General features: G+C 39.0%; 1 pseudogene; it reads right to left on the minus strand.

Annotated features, from left to right (window-relative positions):
• Positions 1 to 1,835: 1,835 nt before the first annotated feature.
• On the minus strand, positions 1,836 to 9,399 carry LOC132027563 (nicotinamide phosphoribosyltransferase-like; annotated as a pseudogene).
• Between the last annotated feature and the right edge of the window lie 8,706 nt (positions 9,400 to 18,105).

Below are 18,105 nucleotides of genomic sequence, written 5' to 3' on the forward strand. Positions count from 1 at the left end.
AGGCCTTTCTTGGGACTAAATATTTCTATCTCTTTTTCAAATGTGTTGATCTTGAGAGCATTCTTCAAGGAACTACTGTCTTTATAGATTTTGTTATTATTTAGGTGTGAAGGAGATGATTGCCACTGAGAAGATAGTTACTCAGTTCTCAAGAAGAAGGGTGCTACTACACAATGGTGGGCAGCACAGGGAGGCACTGGGGTCAGTCAGGAGGCACTGGGGTCAGTCAGGAGGCAGTGGGAGAGGGAGGTCCCATGAGCAAGAAGGGTTAATGGGATTTTCAAGCAAAGGGACAAATGAGGCAAGTTTTGTAAAAAAAAATAATGTCTACTCACTGCTACAGAGGCTGCCCTTACATGCCCATTACCTGACCCTAGGGTGGTGAGGACAGGTGATTTGGGGTGTGGACTTTGGATTGTTAGGTTTGCCTTTAAAAAGCACACTTGTGGGTAACCTGGGTGGCTCAGTGGGTTGAGCCTCTGTCTTCAGCTCAGGGCATGATCTCAGGGTCCTGGGATTGAGCCCTGCATCTGGGTCCCTGCTCAGCAGGGAGCCTGCTCCCCCCTCTCTCTATCTGCCTGCCTCTCTGTCAAGTAAAAATTTTAAAAAATCTTTAAAAAGCACACTTGTAGTCAGAGTAGTTACTATCTCTAGAAATTGGGCAGCCCCCCTAGTGCTGGCCAGGCCCCAAATGGCAAAGCATCGGAATACAGAAAATGAAAGTCAGGTCTGAGACAACTTCCTATGCATATATCTTCATCTCAGATTCTGTCTCCCCGGGAACCATATCTATGGTGTCTTTCATCTTGATACCCACAATGCACCATGTATAGGCTCATAGTCCTCCCAATGTTGTAAGGGCAAATGCTTAATAATTGAGTTTTCAAAAAAAAAAAAAAAAAAAAGCCTTAATCAGTGAGAGTTGCCAGTTTGCATGGTGTAATGCTTCTGTCATGGGTGATTTCAAGCCATTATTGATGTCACTGCGAGTAGAGCTGGGAAGAGATGCATTCAGTCGGTCCTGAGGAGCCCATGGGAGCTGGCTCCAGCATCTCACTGGCACATCCTCAGAGAGAAGCAAGACGTTTTTATGAAGCATTTTCACCAGCTAGGTGATAGCAAAACACTACATCACTAGGACTTCATGAGTTTTCCTGCTAATTCCTTGCATACTGTTTCCCACATGTTGTAGGTTTATAACCCAGTTTTCTCCAGGGTTTGTTCTAACTTAATTTGGAAACTGTTTTTGGGAAGACCATACTTTATTTAATGATTAATGAGAAAAAGACAATGTAATTTGTTTTCACGTATTTCTTTAGAAGTCTGCACTCAAAAATCATGAAGGGTAAGAAAGACTCTTAAATCACTAAAGCTTTAAATATACCTTACACAATCTTGTTTGTACAAAAATACAAGTTAAATATAAACATAAAGCAATCATGGTAATTTTATTCAAATCTGTTTCATGTGATCTCCAGTTCTATATAAAAGTTTCTCGGTTCTGTTATTTGTGAGAAGATCAGTACCAGATTGAATTACTATCTCTTGGCATTAGGCCCTTAAAAGCTTAGTTCAACATTAATCTTTCACACGATTAAATGCATTTCCTAATTAGAGGTTACCTAAATGTTGGAGAAAACAAATGAGAAGGGCAGAATGTTCATAAACCAACAAATAGCATGGCTATAACGTATCATAGAACATGAATACATCTGTAGAGTAAGTGTGTATTGCATACACACATGGATGCCTGCTTACACGTGAGCCCATACACCCACGAGTGCTCACATATCTAGTCATAAAGCAAGGCCTAATGGGATGCAGTTTCTGGATCATTATTTTAGTTGTGCATTTTTTTCCTCTTTTGCCATCCTACCCCTCTTGAAGACAGTATGGAGAAGACGATGACCAAAATCTTCAAGGTATCTTTTTCTCAAGTGCAGTAAATTTCTCTGCCATGTCCTGTGTCAAGATAATCAGCCTTTTCTGAGCCTATGTTGTAATCAGAACTTGAATCCTTGAAGACATTAATCCCAAGGCTATTCAGTATCTGAAGGGAAAATTCAAGAGATGCCTTGTTAATTTCTGAAACAGGGCTCCACCAGCACCGAAGGAAATACTTTAATACACCATGTTTTTGTTTTTGTTTTGGCTTTGGTTTATACCTTGTGCAATCTTACATGAGGTCTATCTGTACCATCCCCTTTACTAACTCTAAGATAACATGGCAGCAGCTTGTTGCCCTTTGAATTCTCAGTAACCAGGAATTTCTTACCTAAAATATCTAAACTCCTTAATATAGTGTTAAGAGGATTTCCAGAATCAGGTCTCATTAGTGGTGCCTCTGTACAGTTTGATACCATTAAATGTCTTAGATCTTCATCCCCTATTGTCTCACACATATATTATAAGTGGTACAGCTATCCTTGACTACAAATACAGGCACTGATGAAAGCTGTGTTACTCTGTGCAAAAGCATCTTTGTCATGGTCTTTCCCTCAAGCTGCTGTGATACTCTTCTCTGCCAATGGAGCAGAATAGCCTGGAACAGGATCTTTTGTTCCATATTTTTAATTAGAGCAGTCTCTGCTACTGTATGTGTTCTTGTGAAGTTAACCAAGTGAGCAGGTGCTCCAAGCTGGTGGTGTCTTAGGAGGGGACTCCTCTGTAGCCAAAACCCTGTAACTTGTATACCATCTAGGTGATCATAATTTTCTAAGAAATAGTTTACCAATATTGTCTTTTGCTTTCTAGAATTTGTAGCCACTGTGATTGGATACCAGGACTGAACAAGAATAGTCTCAATTCACCTTGTAAGCCAGTAACACTCTGACTCCGTGTTTTCTACTATGAAGAGAGTATTTCCTCTGGCAGTGGCAGAACCCTCAGGAACAACTTTTATTTCTCTTGGAAGATGTCTGTCATGTTTCTTAAGAATGTAGATCCATCCCTTTCATTAAAGACACCATCTTGGGGCGCCTGGGTGGCTCAGTAGGTTAAGCCTCTGCCTTTGGCTTAGGTCATGATCTCATGGTTCTGGGATCAAGTTCCGCATTGAGCTCTCTGCTCAGCGGGGAGCCTGCTTTCCTCTCTCTCTCTCTGCCTGCCTCTCTGCCTACTTGTGATCTCTCTCTGTCAAATAAATAAATAAAATCTTTTAAAAAATAAAAATTAAAAAAAAACCCACCATCTTGGAAAGTTCACTAATCCTTTATTTTGCAGTGTCTCTTCTGCTGTGCATCCTACCTAGTGAAATTTTTATTTCAGACTCCGTCCTTTTCACTTCTGTAAGTATGATTGGGTCTCTTTCAGATCTCCTGAGCTTGTACTTAACTCAGTCTTTCTTCCAGCTTGTTGAGTGGATCAGCTGGAGCACTGTCCATGTTTTATTTCTTACTCTGGATGGTAGATACATGGTATCTTCTTTATATTACATATATTATATTATATGACATTGGTAAATTTGACATTTCTATTTGATGCACTTTTCTATGTGTGTATTGTATTTCCAAAATGAAACGTTAGATGGTTCAAGAAATCATACGAGCTCCACATTCGAAACATCCCCAATTCAGATATTTCTCATCATTTCCACCATTTCTACCCCCATCCAACCCTTCATCGTTCCTTAACCTGACAGTAGTCAGCACCACCCCACTGGACTTGCTTCTTCTGTCCTTGTCCCTCCAGTCCACTTTGAGATCATAAGCTAATGACCTTGTTTTCAAATCCAAGTTGGATCATGTCATTCCTCTGCTCAAACCCTGATGGCCTCCCATCTAATTAGAGTCAAAGTCAAAGACTTTTTGTATCTTCTATAGCATTAAAAGTGATGATTTCTATAGCAAAAAAATGATCCGACATCCTCTTATCTCGAACTTTTTTCTTCCAACTTGTTCCCTCTACATTAGCTACACTAGCCTCCCTTGTGTACTCCTAAATTCCTGCTTGCTCACCTTCCTCAGAGGCTTTGCACCCCAAATAGCCTATGTCCCAAATACTCTTCCCATGTGGCTCCCTTGCATATCCCCATCAACTCTATATTCACGCTTTATCTTCTTTGTAAGACAATCCTCATTTCCTGGGTTAAATTAGTGTCCTCTCATAGGCACCCATATTCGCTTTTCTATTTTTTTTTCTGTTTTTTTTTTTTAATTTTTTTGCGTAGTACTTCCCACCATTAGTCATACTGTGTATTTTATACTCATTTGTCCTTTGTCTTCCTCAACCTGAACATAAACTTTGTAAGGGAAATGATTTTGATCACTTTTAAAAAATTAATAGCTTGATGCTTTAGTGTCTATATCATGGTCTCATGTGAAGTATGTACTCAGTAAATATTTGTTGAATGAATACTCTTAAATCATTATTCTCTACTTTCAGGTAATTTGTCTTCTTTGAAATTTAAAAAAAAAAGCCTCTATTGTTTATTTCAGTGGCTTGTACATAATGTGCAATTAATAGCTGTTTGCTGAATGAATGACTCCTTGCCTAGCTAGTGGCAATGTAGTCCTGTTTTCCTAATGGTTACAGATGGGGAGTAGGAGTATGCACTCTGATGTTCTATTCTTGGCTTTTTCTCTGACTGCATTCAATATACATGAATATTCATTAGCTGTTTATTTTGGGACTGAAAGATCAAACACTCATTTAGTAAACATGTTGGTTTGGAAAACACTGGACAAGCCACTGCCGATTAAAACAAAGACCACATATTCTTGCAGGCTCCCAAAATATGCCTATAAAATGAAATGTGTCCCTGCATTCTAGGGCATGCTGCTAAATGTGCATTTGCATATGCAGATACGGGATTCTGCCCACAGATCAGTTAATTGCCAATACAAAGCAGCCACTGAGGACACATTTGCTTCTCTTGTAAAGGCCAATACAGTTGTGTGGGCCACAAATGAAATGCATGCTGTTGGATCTGCAGGAATAGTTTCAGAGACTGGACACAATTACCTCTTTGTCAAAATAAATTAGGGAGCTCTTGGTGTCAGTTCTAAAATCCCCCTGACTTCTCAAACAGGAAATACTGCTTGTTTTCCATGAAAATATGCTGCTGGCCAGAGAAAAACCAAAAAACTACCTTTGTACCTCAACCCTGGCACATTTGGAATGACAGCCATCATTCACCTATCTTCATTTGTGCCTGCAAGAGCCACAGCGTCCTCAGAAGGAGAAGTCATGTGATCTTGCTGCCGGGTCGCAGTGTTCTGTGGCAATGGCAAAATCTGCCACTGGGAAAAATCTCTCTGAAATGCAATGGTCGGCCCTACAAAGAGGACTTAGAAGCCGACTGATCAGTACAGTCATAGAACTCTTTCCTATTTTGTGAGGCTCTACTTAAAATATTTAAGAAATGTTAGAATAGGTGTCTGATCTACCACCATCAGCAGGCCCAGGAAAGTGAAGGAAGGGACTTGTCCAAAGCCACAGAACTAGTTACTCAAAGGGTGGGATTATAACCCAGGTCATCTGACTTCTCTTACCATGATCTTTCCACTGTGTTACTGTCACAGTCAGGGGCCTGACTGTTAACCACCCTGGCTCTCTGATGTTCACATTTTTAAGAAGTCACCCAAGAAGCAAATTAAAAATGTAGATCTTTGGAACCTGCTTTTCAGGAACTCTAATTTGGAAAGTCAGAGGTAGAGCCTAGGAATTATGCTTAAACATGTACCCTGGGTGAATTTAGTGTAGGTAATATCAGGCCATAACTTGAGAAATTCTGGTACCTGGCAGAATACCATCAAGGAAAATAGATGGTGCATAGATTAGACCTGTGCTTACCATCTTGGCCTTGCCACTGCCTGACCAGGTGTATTTGAATGGTTTTATTTCCCAGCTTCTCTGAATCTCAGTTACCTGACCTGTAAAATGAGAACTCACTAGGCTCTTGGGAGAATTGTATACATATAAGTATGTATGTGTATGTGTAAAACACAGTGTGCCTTGTGCACAGTACATGCTTAATAGATGCTTGTTACTGTTGTTATTGATTTTCTATCATGCAGTTTTAAGTATTCTTTAAGTAGCAAGTGTTATTATTGGTATTTTGGGAGAGCAACTAAATCATGTAACGATTTCATTTACACATGTAAGTAATATAGTGTATGTAAAAATATAATATAAATATATTTCCCTTTGGCTCTACCCTAGTCTCTATTGTTTCTCCTGCAGCCCCACCAAATCTAGAACAGAAAATACCTGTGTGGGAGAGCAGCTATGTATCAATGAGATTGTTCATCTGTTCTTAAAAATGTAATGTTCTCTTTCCTTCCAGTGGGGCCCTAACTAGAATGGCCAATGGCATTCAACAGGCCTGGTGAGAACTCTCATTTCTGATGGAGAGGAGATATGTTTAAGTAATTTAGACATTTCAGCGTGTTTATTCTCACCTACACTGGAGGTCTTTCGGTCCAGCGAGCTTGTCAAGTGCAGTGAAAATAGACTCAACCTAGGTTTTCATTTCAATGTATAAGCCTACGGGATCCCAAAAAAGTCGACCGAGAGAGAAAGTAAATAAGGGTCTCAGATCATCCAAAATAGTGACTTGAGTGTTACTTTATAATCAGTTGTCTAAAATAACTTGATTGCAAAGGGTCTGAGGCTAGACAGTAGAAATAAACTCAAGTGGGACATGATATGTATGCCAGGGGAAGTGGAGATGGATGTCTGAGAATTTTGAGCAACTTTGGGGCTCTCTGAGTCCTTTGATAGCATACATCACCTGGGCATCAGATACTCTGTGATTGACCTTCCACTGTTTTTTAAAAAGTCTGGAGAGAAGCTTGGCTAGAGGGATGCATTTTATTACTGAAAATGCGCCCTAAAGATCCCGTTCTGGCTGGTGCTAATAGTAGTGGTGATTTCAGCGTTTGCAGAGCATGAAAGGGTCTCTCTTTTTTTTTCTTCTAAAAATCCAGGTAGGGAGCATAGCGGGGGAATGCGGGATCATGGAGTTGAAGAAGGCAGGAATTTCAATACAGTTCCATACTTTCCCAATGTGTGAAGTTGAGCAGGTTTCTTGTGATTTTGAAGGTTCATTTCCTCATCTGTAAAATGAGCCGGTCACTGTCTTTAAAGGGTGGCTTAGAATAATGTATGAAATACATTATTATGTATGAAATACATATATGTAAATACATTTATATGCATATATTACATATACATATATGTACATATATGTATATGCATATATTACATATACATATATGTAAATTATTTAATGTGTAATTTAATTATATAAAGCATCTGAATTATAGGAGATGATCATCAGTAAATGCTTTCTGCTTCACAGCAGGATCACTGGTAATAAAAGTATCAGAAGAAGCAGGGCACTTTTCATAACGATGTGGCCTAATTCTACTTTAATCTTCTGTCTAAACTTTATATCTAGGTTGTTTGAATGATGGCCTACTCAAAAATGCATTTTCCCAACAGAAATAAATAAATGATGAAAATGTCAAAGAGAAGGAAGAGATTCAAAATAGTCTAGGATATTTTAAACACATGAAGACCAACAGAACTAACAGGCCAGAATATATGCAGTCTATGCATGTGCCTCAGACCTGTAGTTATTACTACACTTTTCGGTCAGTAGGTAGGGTCTCCATCTGAATCTGCTTTAAAATCAGATAATAACCCCCAAATGCTTTTATCCATTGCTAGAACTGTCGGATGCCAAGGCCCTGAGCAAAGTGCTTAGATGACTAGATTGCTATCGCTCCCTCCCCAGATAGGGGTAGGATAGAAATGAGTTCCAGGTTTCCACCGGCCAGCTGAGCCTTTCTGAGTGCACTTCACCTTCCTCTCCGGGGCCCAGTTGTCCTATTGTTCATCCTCCTTTGGAACCATCAGACGTTGCTCGCTGGAAAGACGTAAAAGGTTTAGGGTCTAAGAGTCTGATGCAATCTTGTACATCTTCTCAATTCAGTATTTTTGTGGGATTGAAGAAGAGTAAATCTCTGTATATTTGACGCTCAGGCTTAAGTAATGAAGAATTTAATGCATACAGTTGAAAATTTTTTTAAATAAATAGCCATTTTCATACGCACACCCAAAACTGCTACACTGTATACTTATTTGTAAACTGTTCTTACATACTGAGCAATTCATTTCATTATGTTTATACATCATAATTTTAATAGCTATACGTTATTATATCATGTTACCCTTCTGAACTTGGGTCTCCTAGTTGGAAAGGTAATTGTTCCTAAGACTTGGCTTCTGAAAGCTAAATAGAGGTTAATATTTTCATAGAGTAATACTTTGAGAAATTCATGACAAATTTCTTGTGTATTCCTAAGACTTGGCTTCTGAAAGCTAAATAGAGATTAATATTTTCATAGAGTAAAACTTTGAGAATTTCATGACAAATTTCTTAATGTTATAGAAGTAAAATTGCCAGGTCATATGGTATGCAAATTTTTGAGAAATGGTGACGTATTATCAAAGTGAAGATTCCCATCCAAGTTAAAGAGAATGAACACTTTCCCACTGTTCCTGTCACAGGGTATCATTATTAAAAGCAATCTAGAGGACATGTGGACTCACAGCACGTTTTTTTACCCGATTATGTGGCCCATCCGTTGTAATGATGGAATATCATTGCCTACTCTGTTGAAAGGCTATTTTGTCCTTTGTTTTGTTGCCAGTGCTGCCCTCTCACAGCTAGAGTTGGCAGCTGTGGACATCTGCAAGCTTGATAAGAGTGCCGTGAGAGTATGGTAAAAGAAACAGGCTTCTCTTTCCCTCTGTGCTAACAAAGACAGAATTTAACAGTTTCTGAGGGCCAACGCAGTGACGCAACCCCAGTGGGTTTCCTTTAAGAAGGAAACTGCATGTGTTCACGTCTTTCTATTTTAACAGTGCAATAAACACTTACAAATAATGTTGCGATGCTGCTAGAAATAGAAGGATTCAAAGATAGGGCCTGTACCAAATGTCAGTGTGTACAAAAAATCCAATCACCATTATGATCAGATAAGGCCTCTTTCTCCCTGTGGGCAATAGGTTGTTTTTCAAAATACCTTTTTTTTATTTTTTTTAAGCTATGAAAAACAAAATCAATTCTTGTTTTATTTTTATCTGAAATACTTACAAAACCATTTTTCTCCCTTCTGTAATCTGAAGTGGGAAAACCAAACTGAAATTTCCCTTTTTTTTTTTTTTTTTTAATGGAAGTGCATATAATTAACAGTTGCCCCAGGTGGTCCTGTAACTTGGAGATACATGGTTGGCTTCGGAGGCCTCCGTTTTTACAGAAACGATCTGACAAGGGTAATTAGATACAAACTCTAGCATCATTTCCTCATGAAGTAATAGTAAAATAAGACAAAAATCATCTAAGAATTGAAGGCATTCGGTCTCCATTCCAGGCTCTTGTCTCTTCATACGCGGAACCCTCTTCCTTAACCATCTCCGTCCCACACACTGCTTCAGTCACCATGGATTTGACAACGACTGCAAATGTGTATCTCTCAAGCAGAAATTCTCTTTTTAGCTCCCCATAAATCTTAACGTCTCATCTGGTAGCTCCCTAGTGCCCACAGAACACAACAAGTCTGAAATCCATAAGCTTCTCCCTTAAAATGGGTCTTCTCCTACCCTGCCTGAGTGTAGCAAAGAGCAGTACAGTAGCCACCCCATCAGGAAATCTCATCCTTTTCTCTGTCTACATCTCTTAAATGCATCCATTTCTTCACCGCCGGCCCTTGTCTGGATTCAGCTGCTTCTTCTGGTACCTGCATGGGCCTCCTCCCTACAAGTCACAAGCCATCATAGTTCGTACCCTTAACTCCCAGTCTCCCTCCCCTGCCCCTTCCCTGCCCTTTCCAGGGTCTTCTCCTAAGAACAGTGGGAGTAGTCTTCTTAGACCTCAAACATGATCACGTCACTTCCTACTTAAAGTGTTCTAAGGAATACTCATTCATTGGTGTTATTGAAAAATGCCTTGACAAGACCTGCTCAGGCATGGGCTTTTCTGCCTATTTTACCATTCTTTTTCACTATTCTCTGTTCATTTCTTGTGCTAAAGCCACATTCTCCTTCTTTTGGTTTCTCGATTGCATCATGCTGTCACCTGACAGAGGCCTTTGCACACCTGCCACACAACCCCCACCACACACACACACCCCTCCCCCGCTAACCAGTACATGCTTGTCTTACTTTCTCTTCAGTTTATCTCTTGTCACTCTTCATCTCTCACCTCCAGCATCACTTCCTTGGGAAAACTTCGACCAATCATTCTAGGAAAGATTTCTCTAGTCTCTGCTTTCACAGAATTGCATTTCCTTCCCTCATTTTACTTAGGCCAATTTTATAATTACACACATGTTATTTGGAATTATTTGATTAATGTCTGCCTGTGAGAGAGAAGCTCTGTGAGAAGGTGGCCTGTATGAGTTTACTAGGGCCCCTGTAACAAGTTAACACCACACGAGTGGCTTAAACAACAGATGCTCATGGTCTTACTGTTCCAGAGGCTAGAAGTCTGAAATCAAGGCGTTGCTAAGGCTGGTTCTTTCTGAACTCTGTGACGACAGGACCTCTTCCTGGCCTCTGTCCTTGGCTTAGAGTTGGTCACCTTCTCCTTGCATCTTCACGTCGTCTTCCCTCTGTGTATATCTGCCCAATGTCCAAATTTCTCCTTTCTGTGAGGATACCGGTTATATTTGATTAAGACTTACCCTAATGACCTCATCTTAACTAATTACACATGCAGTGGCCCTATTTCTAAATAAGGTCACACTCTGATGTGCTGGGGATTAGGACTTCAGTACCTAAATTTGGGGAGATAGAACTCAACCAGCAGCAGGGGCCACATCTGTCTTGTCCAGCTGCATGTCCCTAGTGCTCAGCGGTGTCTGAATCATAAGTGAACAGACAAAGGGCATTTCTTAGCATTCATGCAGTGACAATTATCAGAAACAGGGATTAGATCCTTAACATGGCAGGATAATTTCTGTATTATTTCTCCTCTTTCATCTTTACCATAAATTTTTCTTTAAAAAAAAAAAAAAGAGAGCAGGGATACATTCAAAGACAGTTTTTTAGTACAGCATCATGTAGCTAAGATGGTTATCTGAACTCAGTGATGTGACTGTACCAGAGAGACTGGCCCTTTGTGGGAACTCAGTACATTTTTATATAAGAGAAATGGATGGATGGAGACAATGGCAGAGATGGGGAGGAGACACTCTTCCCAGCGGCTTTATGGACTTGAAAACACAGCCTGGCGAATGACCAGAGATGCCTGCTGTTCTTCATGCCTGAGACACCAAATGTGACTTCGCATTTTCCAAAGATAGCCACTTCAAATCTCCCTCCCTGTGCTCTTCAGCACTGTGGTTTTGTCATTCCCACACAGTCTGTCACTCCATACCATGGAAACTGGGCAGGCCTGTGACTACCTTGAACACAGTGTCACCAAATGGACACTGGGCCAGATTTATGCCTTCACCTGGCCCAGCAGTTTTCATTATTTTCTCTTGAAAGTCAAGCACATGTAAGAAGCGTGACTCTCCTAAGAGCACCTGTTGTCAGAAGACCCAGCCTCATGGAGAGGCCCATGGAAGAGGCCAGACTATGTGGAGAGAAGGAAGGAGCACAGGAACGCTGGGAGGCCAGATCTGAGTAATGAGGCCACTGGGGATTCCAGCCTCCCTGAGCCTGCCCCATGACTCCAACCCCAGCTGCTGTCAGACTGAAACCTCGCCAGAAACTGTGGGGGCAAACAGCCCTGCTGACCTGAGTCTACCCTCAGGGCTGGGGCACAGAATAATACATTGTTGTTTTAGGAGAGTCCGTTTGGGGGGGGGGGGGTTGTTTGTTATGCAGCAGTAAGTAAACAAAAGTGTCCAGTAAATATAAAAGCCTTGCATATAGCAGGTCCTAAATGCCTTCTTTTTGGTGAACATATGCGTTTGTCTCCAGGGTCCAAAAAGAATGGAAGGAAAGAAAACAAAAAGAAAGGGATCTTTGATGCAAGATGTGGAAAACCTCCTAGTGCAAGTTTCCTGTCAGAATGTTTTTCTTTGAAAAGCCTCCTCTACTGGAAGGCTTTCAAGACTCTAAGAGAGCTGACCTTAAATGTTTCTTTCCACTGTCAGGTCAGGCAACCAGCTCAGACCCCGGGGACTGCCGAGTCTTTATGAGGGAATTCTGGGTAGTGAGAACGAGAGGTGTGAGATTATTTTTTGGTTGGCAGCTGGAAACTGAGAATTTTATTCCTAGAAAGTGTTAAGATTTGAAGAGAAGGCATTTAGGCACTTGAATTCAGTGTCTCATTAAAGTGGTACCCTCTTCATCGCCCCGCCCCTCTACCCGAAACCAAACCTCCCTCTGGATCATTTCGCTAAGTGCAATGTTTTTATATAACTAATCCGAGTGATGAACAATCTGTAGTTGGAGACTGACCACAGGCAAGTGAGTCAGCCTCGAGTTGCCTTAATTTTCACTTGCCGAAAAGGCCGGGGTGATAAAGAGAGGTAGTCATTCCTTTATCGATCAGTTTTATATAGGATTAAGAGAGCTTTATGCATCAAAGCAGACCTTTGCTTGTAGAAATAAGCAAATTTCAGATTTTAAAATTAAACAAACAAACAAAAAAAACCAAAACACCTACTTTGACACCAAAATGCATAATTGTCCAGGTATGGAAAAAATCGTTAGGTTAGAGCTCTCGAAATATAATGCTCCATGCTTATGTGTACGGACACACCACCGCACTTTATTGTACATCCATACCCTTACTCATACCCTATGCACACACACACATACACATACACACACAAGTGCACACATACACACATCTTTTCAGAAGTTAGACCTCAACTTTTCTAACCCTCACATAATCCACTTCCAATCTCTTTTTTGTCTTTTAAAAATTAGACCAGGGGGCGCTTGGGTGGCTCAGTGGGTTGAAGCCTCTGCCTTCGGCTTGGGTCATAATCCCGGGTCATCATTCCAGGGTCATCATCCCAGGATCAAGCCCCACATCTGGCTCTCTGCTCACTGGGGAGCCTGCTTCCTCCCACCACCCTTCCCTCTCTGTCTGCCTCTCTGCCTACTGGTGATCTCTGTCTGTCAAATAAATAACTAAAATCTTTAAAAAATAAATAAATAAAATAAAAATTAGACCAATGTACCTGCTGGTAGTCAAGAGCCATGTAATTTACATTATTTACTGCCAGATGGGGTAGTGTTCAAAGGCTATACCACACGTAAGCATTTACAGGATTATGTCTGGAGAAGCGTAGAACAGCTCATAATTTCACACACACACATTTTACTCTTGAAAACCTGGTAGACTAAGCATAAACTGTTCAACTATAGTCCTTTATCATCTAAGCCTCGTCATCAATCAGACAATTTTATTACTGTCGTTTGTATCTCAGAAATCACAAACAAATGTCTACCCTAGGAGAATACTTAGAATTGTCTGAAGTTTCTTCACTATAAACGTGTAATCCTTTAAATGTTTTGGACTAGTGGAACACCAAGGCCCAATGGGAGTTTTGTCATACTACATGTGAGTGATTAAGAAAATGAGCTTATTTAAAAGCAATAAGGATTATGAGTGGACAAATCAGTGGCAGTTTCATAGGCAGGTATTCTGCAAACTTTCTGCCTGCATCTTTCTATGGCTGAATATGTATTCTCTTTATACTAAGCAGTACATCAGCAAAATGTACATGCATACCTATGTGTGTACACATATACATATTACTATCTGTATTACTAATATTATTATATTACTACATATATTACTATATATGTAATATATAGTATATATGCTATATACTATCTATAGTATATATAATCTATATAACAGATTACTATAGTAATCTATTACTATACATATACATATATATGTATACCTTTGCAACACATTCTTGGTCATTTTCTGGTACTCTGTGTCTCTCGTTGCCAAGCTTTAGAAGTACTTTTTCTTTGTGCTTTAGACATTAGGTGATTCTGGACTCTAAGGGGTGTGAGGAGTACTGAGAAGACCTTCTATAGAAATATTAGACATTATAACCCACCTGTCTGGGAAAGTTTTGTTCTAAGATTGTCCCATGTTCCTCGTCTGCATTTCTTGCATTCCAGGGCTATGTAAACTAACCTGGGCTGCACCATGCATCTGAGGGATCTGATGCCTGGGCAGTTTCCTCTTACGCTTAGCTGCATAAATAATCCATCTCGGACATGACAGTCAAGGAGAAGACTCATGACCAAACCACTGAAAATCAAACCTCTTCGTCAGAGGCTCCCAGGCAGTTAAAGAAGATGGAGCAGTCTCTAAGAGGTCTTTCTGTTGTTGTCTTTCAAAGAGAATGGGAGACAGAGGGTGGTCTAGCCCAAGAGTGTAACTGTGGCATCCAGCATAGCCCATAGGAGGGTGGGAGGCCTTGGGTAGATACAGTGCTCAGCCCCTTCATCATTTTCATCAAGGAAACAGATCTCAGTGCTGCAGACCTGAACAAACAGGAACTCTCATCCTATATCGGTCAAGCCCTCTTCTCCTTCTGACCATTTGTTAGTCCTAGTAAATGTATCCAAAAGAAGTAGCAGAAGTTTATGGACTCAAACTCTAGAAAGTTGTTCTTGCTTTTACATTTCTTAACTTCGCTGTGCACATCACCTTAATGAGATAGTAGAGAGGAAGCCGTGAGTTTTGACATCAAAGAGAGTAAGATTTGAATCTCAACTGTGTCCTACTTGCAAAATATGGATAATAATGTTTTCCCTAAAGTAATGTGCTTTTTGGACTGAATGTGATGATACCCAGAGGGCTCAGCACATATTATAGTTTAATGAATTACTGGAATTGTTGATTTTCACTGGTCTTACTATTGTAGGGCTTATAATGTTCTCGTAACAGAAAAAAATATTTCTCTGGTATCAACAACACCAAATTACCTGTAAAAATATAAAAATTTCAGTAGTAAGAGATATTACTTTTAAAAAAAGAAGTAAAACTACAGTTTTCCCAAATATAAAAGTCTATTGTTTTCTAATTATAAAGCTAATATATGCTCATCATAAAATTTAAAATGGTAAACAGTTAATATGGTAGAAAGTAAACATCTCTTAATTTTATACCTTCAAGACTTGGGTTTAATCTTTCAGATTTATATAAATGTACATTCACACATACATGCAGGTATGTGAACCGAGATTTTTTATGCTTCTTTGGCTGATCCAGTTTGGCTCTGCAGTATGACCTAAAGATTTTTATATGTCATCACACAAAGCTCATTATTCTTAAATCCTGCATAGTCTCCCAGTACTTTGATAAATTATAATTTCATATATTATAATGCTGGACATGAAGATTATTTCAAATTTGTAGCAATCAGAAATTATGATAAAATGAAAGGTACATGCTAAAGAATGGCTACCCGTTTTTCTAATCTTTTAACAGAATTAATAAAGTAGTTTCAGCTGGATTGATATTAAAATTCTTTTTATATTAGTAATGAACAAGATAACATTTTAAACATCTTAAAGCCACTTAAATGCTAACACATATTTTAAAGGCCAGAGTGTTCTTTGCCCACATCACAGCAAAAGTTCAAGCACATATTTGCAGGATATATCTTGAAAGAGAGAAATGTGTCAAAATGAGATAAATGAAGATATTTCAATGACATTTACCATCAGATGAAGTAGATATTACCATGGATGTGGGGAAAATGGAGGCACTGGAGGCATATATTTTGGGGATTTGAGGAGAAAATGTGACTCTAGCCAGTCTTAATGATAATCAAAAGAAGAATGTGGTATGAGAGGGTCACAAGTAAAAAAGAGTTGCATTGTGAGAAATGGTTTTGTTTGCTTTTAATTCTCACAAATAGTGAAATACATTTCAGAATGCATGACAAATCTTACAAAACAGACAAGGTATCAGAAACTGACTATAGATAAACACTGTGCCAGTTTTCATTTTAAAAAATAATCACTTTAAAACTATAAATTAGGGGCGCCTGGGTGGCCCAGTGGCTTAGGCCTCTGCCTTCGGCTCAGGTCATGATCTCAGGGTCCTGGGATGGAGCCACGCATCGGGTTGTCTGCTCAGCAGGGAGCCTGCTTCCCCCTCTCTCTTTGCCTGCCTCTCTGCCTCCTTGTGATCTTTCTCTCTGTCAGATAAATAAAATCTTAAAAAAAAAAAAAAATAACCTATAAATTAGCAAACCTGATTCTGATCACAAAGAAACATTCATGGATAGCTTACTCATTGCCAGATTCGTGAGTGTACAGAAAACAAAATGGTGTCCATTAGACACCTATGGCGCCCATAATGAACAAATCATATTTTTAATAGTCTAGTTTTTAAGTTTTTCCTAATAGGCAGATGATAGGGACTTCCTCAATACAGCTTAGCAGAAATATCACCAAAAAGTTTTGACAAAGTCATGCTTGCTCTGCTGTGGGTAAGATGATGTGTGAATGACCAGATTTTTAAGCTCTTTAGAAGAATGACTCTAAAGTTATTCCTTAATGGTTTTTCTTTATAGAGCTTTCATCAGTTACTTGGATAAAACCAAAAGTGAGCTCTATTTTTTTCAGATGACTCAAGCCTAGGGAGAACAAATGGGTGCAGAAACAAAACTTTTACAGAGTGATTTGAAACATGATTAGGAATTAAAAGCAAAAATCATAACCTTGAAATCTCACAGTTGACTCTTACAACCAACTTCCCCTTGTTTCCATCATGCTGTTGAATCCAATGAAGGATATAGTTCCTGTCCATATGATCACACAAAATTTGAAATAACTGGGCTACAGTTTTAAATCCATTAAAAATAAACTGTTCAGCTTTGGGCAGGTTAATTAATAATTTATCTTGGAAATAAGATTGAATTCCCAGTAATACTGTTTATATAAAGTAAAATGCTGACTTCTCTTCATTTTTCTTCTCCCTTGTTCCCATCAGAGTATTTATTGAAAGCCAACTTTAAGATGGGTGCTATGCCAGATGCTATAGATATATTTTTCAAAGATAATTTAGACAGGTGCCCTGCCACCAAAGTTTAGAATTACATAATCTTGATTATATGGTGTACTGTATAGATGAAAGACTTAAGCATAAAAGAAGATTTTTTATTTTCCATTTTTCTACTTCCCCTAACAGGTCTTTTTGATAAGTTACCGAGACTGTTTTGTTTCGAATATTTATTTATTTTATAGAGACAGAATGAGAGAGAGAAATGATTTTTAATTCTTTCATCTCCATTCTTCTAGTTATAACTTTATATCATGGAAATTTTCAAACAGACACAGAAATAGACAAACAGTAAAATAAACTCTTATGTGTCCATTGTATACCTTCAACAATTATCAATAGGTTTTGCTTATAAGTAATTCTTGTTGGTTTTCTTAGCTTGTTTATATTGCCATTGTTTTCCCCTCTAAATACTTTTATACTTTTGATTACGTCTTTGACCCAAAAACTACTGAGGAGAGGCAGAATAGTAAAGTGGTCAAACACACACACACACACACACACCCTGCCACCCACTAACCCACCTACCCCTCTCCCCTCCACACACACATTGTAATTAGAGAGCTTGGTTTAAATCCCACATATACAAATTACTAGCTGAGTAGCTTGGCACATCTTATGTAATCTCTTTCTTGCCATAAGCTTATTCGCCTGTAAAATGGTAATAATAACAGTATCTATTTAATAAAGATTTTGTAAGGATTAAATGAGCTGATTAAGACAAAAATCTCAGCATGCTGAAAGTATGTAGTAAACATTCAGTAAATGTTAGCTATCATTATTCTGATTTCTAAGTTGTTCGAATTGATTTGTTTGTGCTGGTGTTATTAATTTGTGGCTTTACGGCATTGATTATGGAGAAAGTAGGCTGCAGCATGACTTTTCTTGATTCTTGATTTATTGACTGAAATTATGCCTCTGGAATAACACAAGGCAGTGTTTTGCAAATATTCTATGGCTCCCTGAAAAGAGGGTCTAGTCTTGGTTTATAGAGTAGAGAAATTCACTGGATAGCTATAAATCAGCCTAATTAATTATTTTATTTCCTACTTCCACATTTATTTACAGCCTATTTGATCTTTAAAAAATTA

The sequence above is a fragment of the Mustela nigripes genome, chromosome 12 (assembly GCF_022355385.1).
Source record: "Mustela nigripes isolate SB6536 chromosome 12, MUSNIG.SB6536, whole genome shotgun sequence".
In the NCBI taxonomy this organism is placed as follows: Eukaryota; Metazoa; Chordata; class Mammalia; order Carnivora; family Mustelidae; genus Mustela; species Mustela nigripes.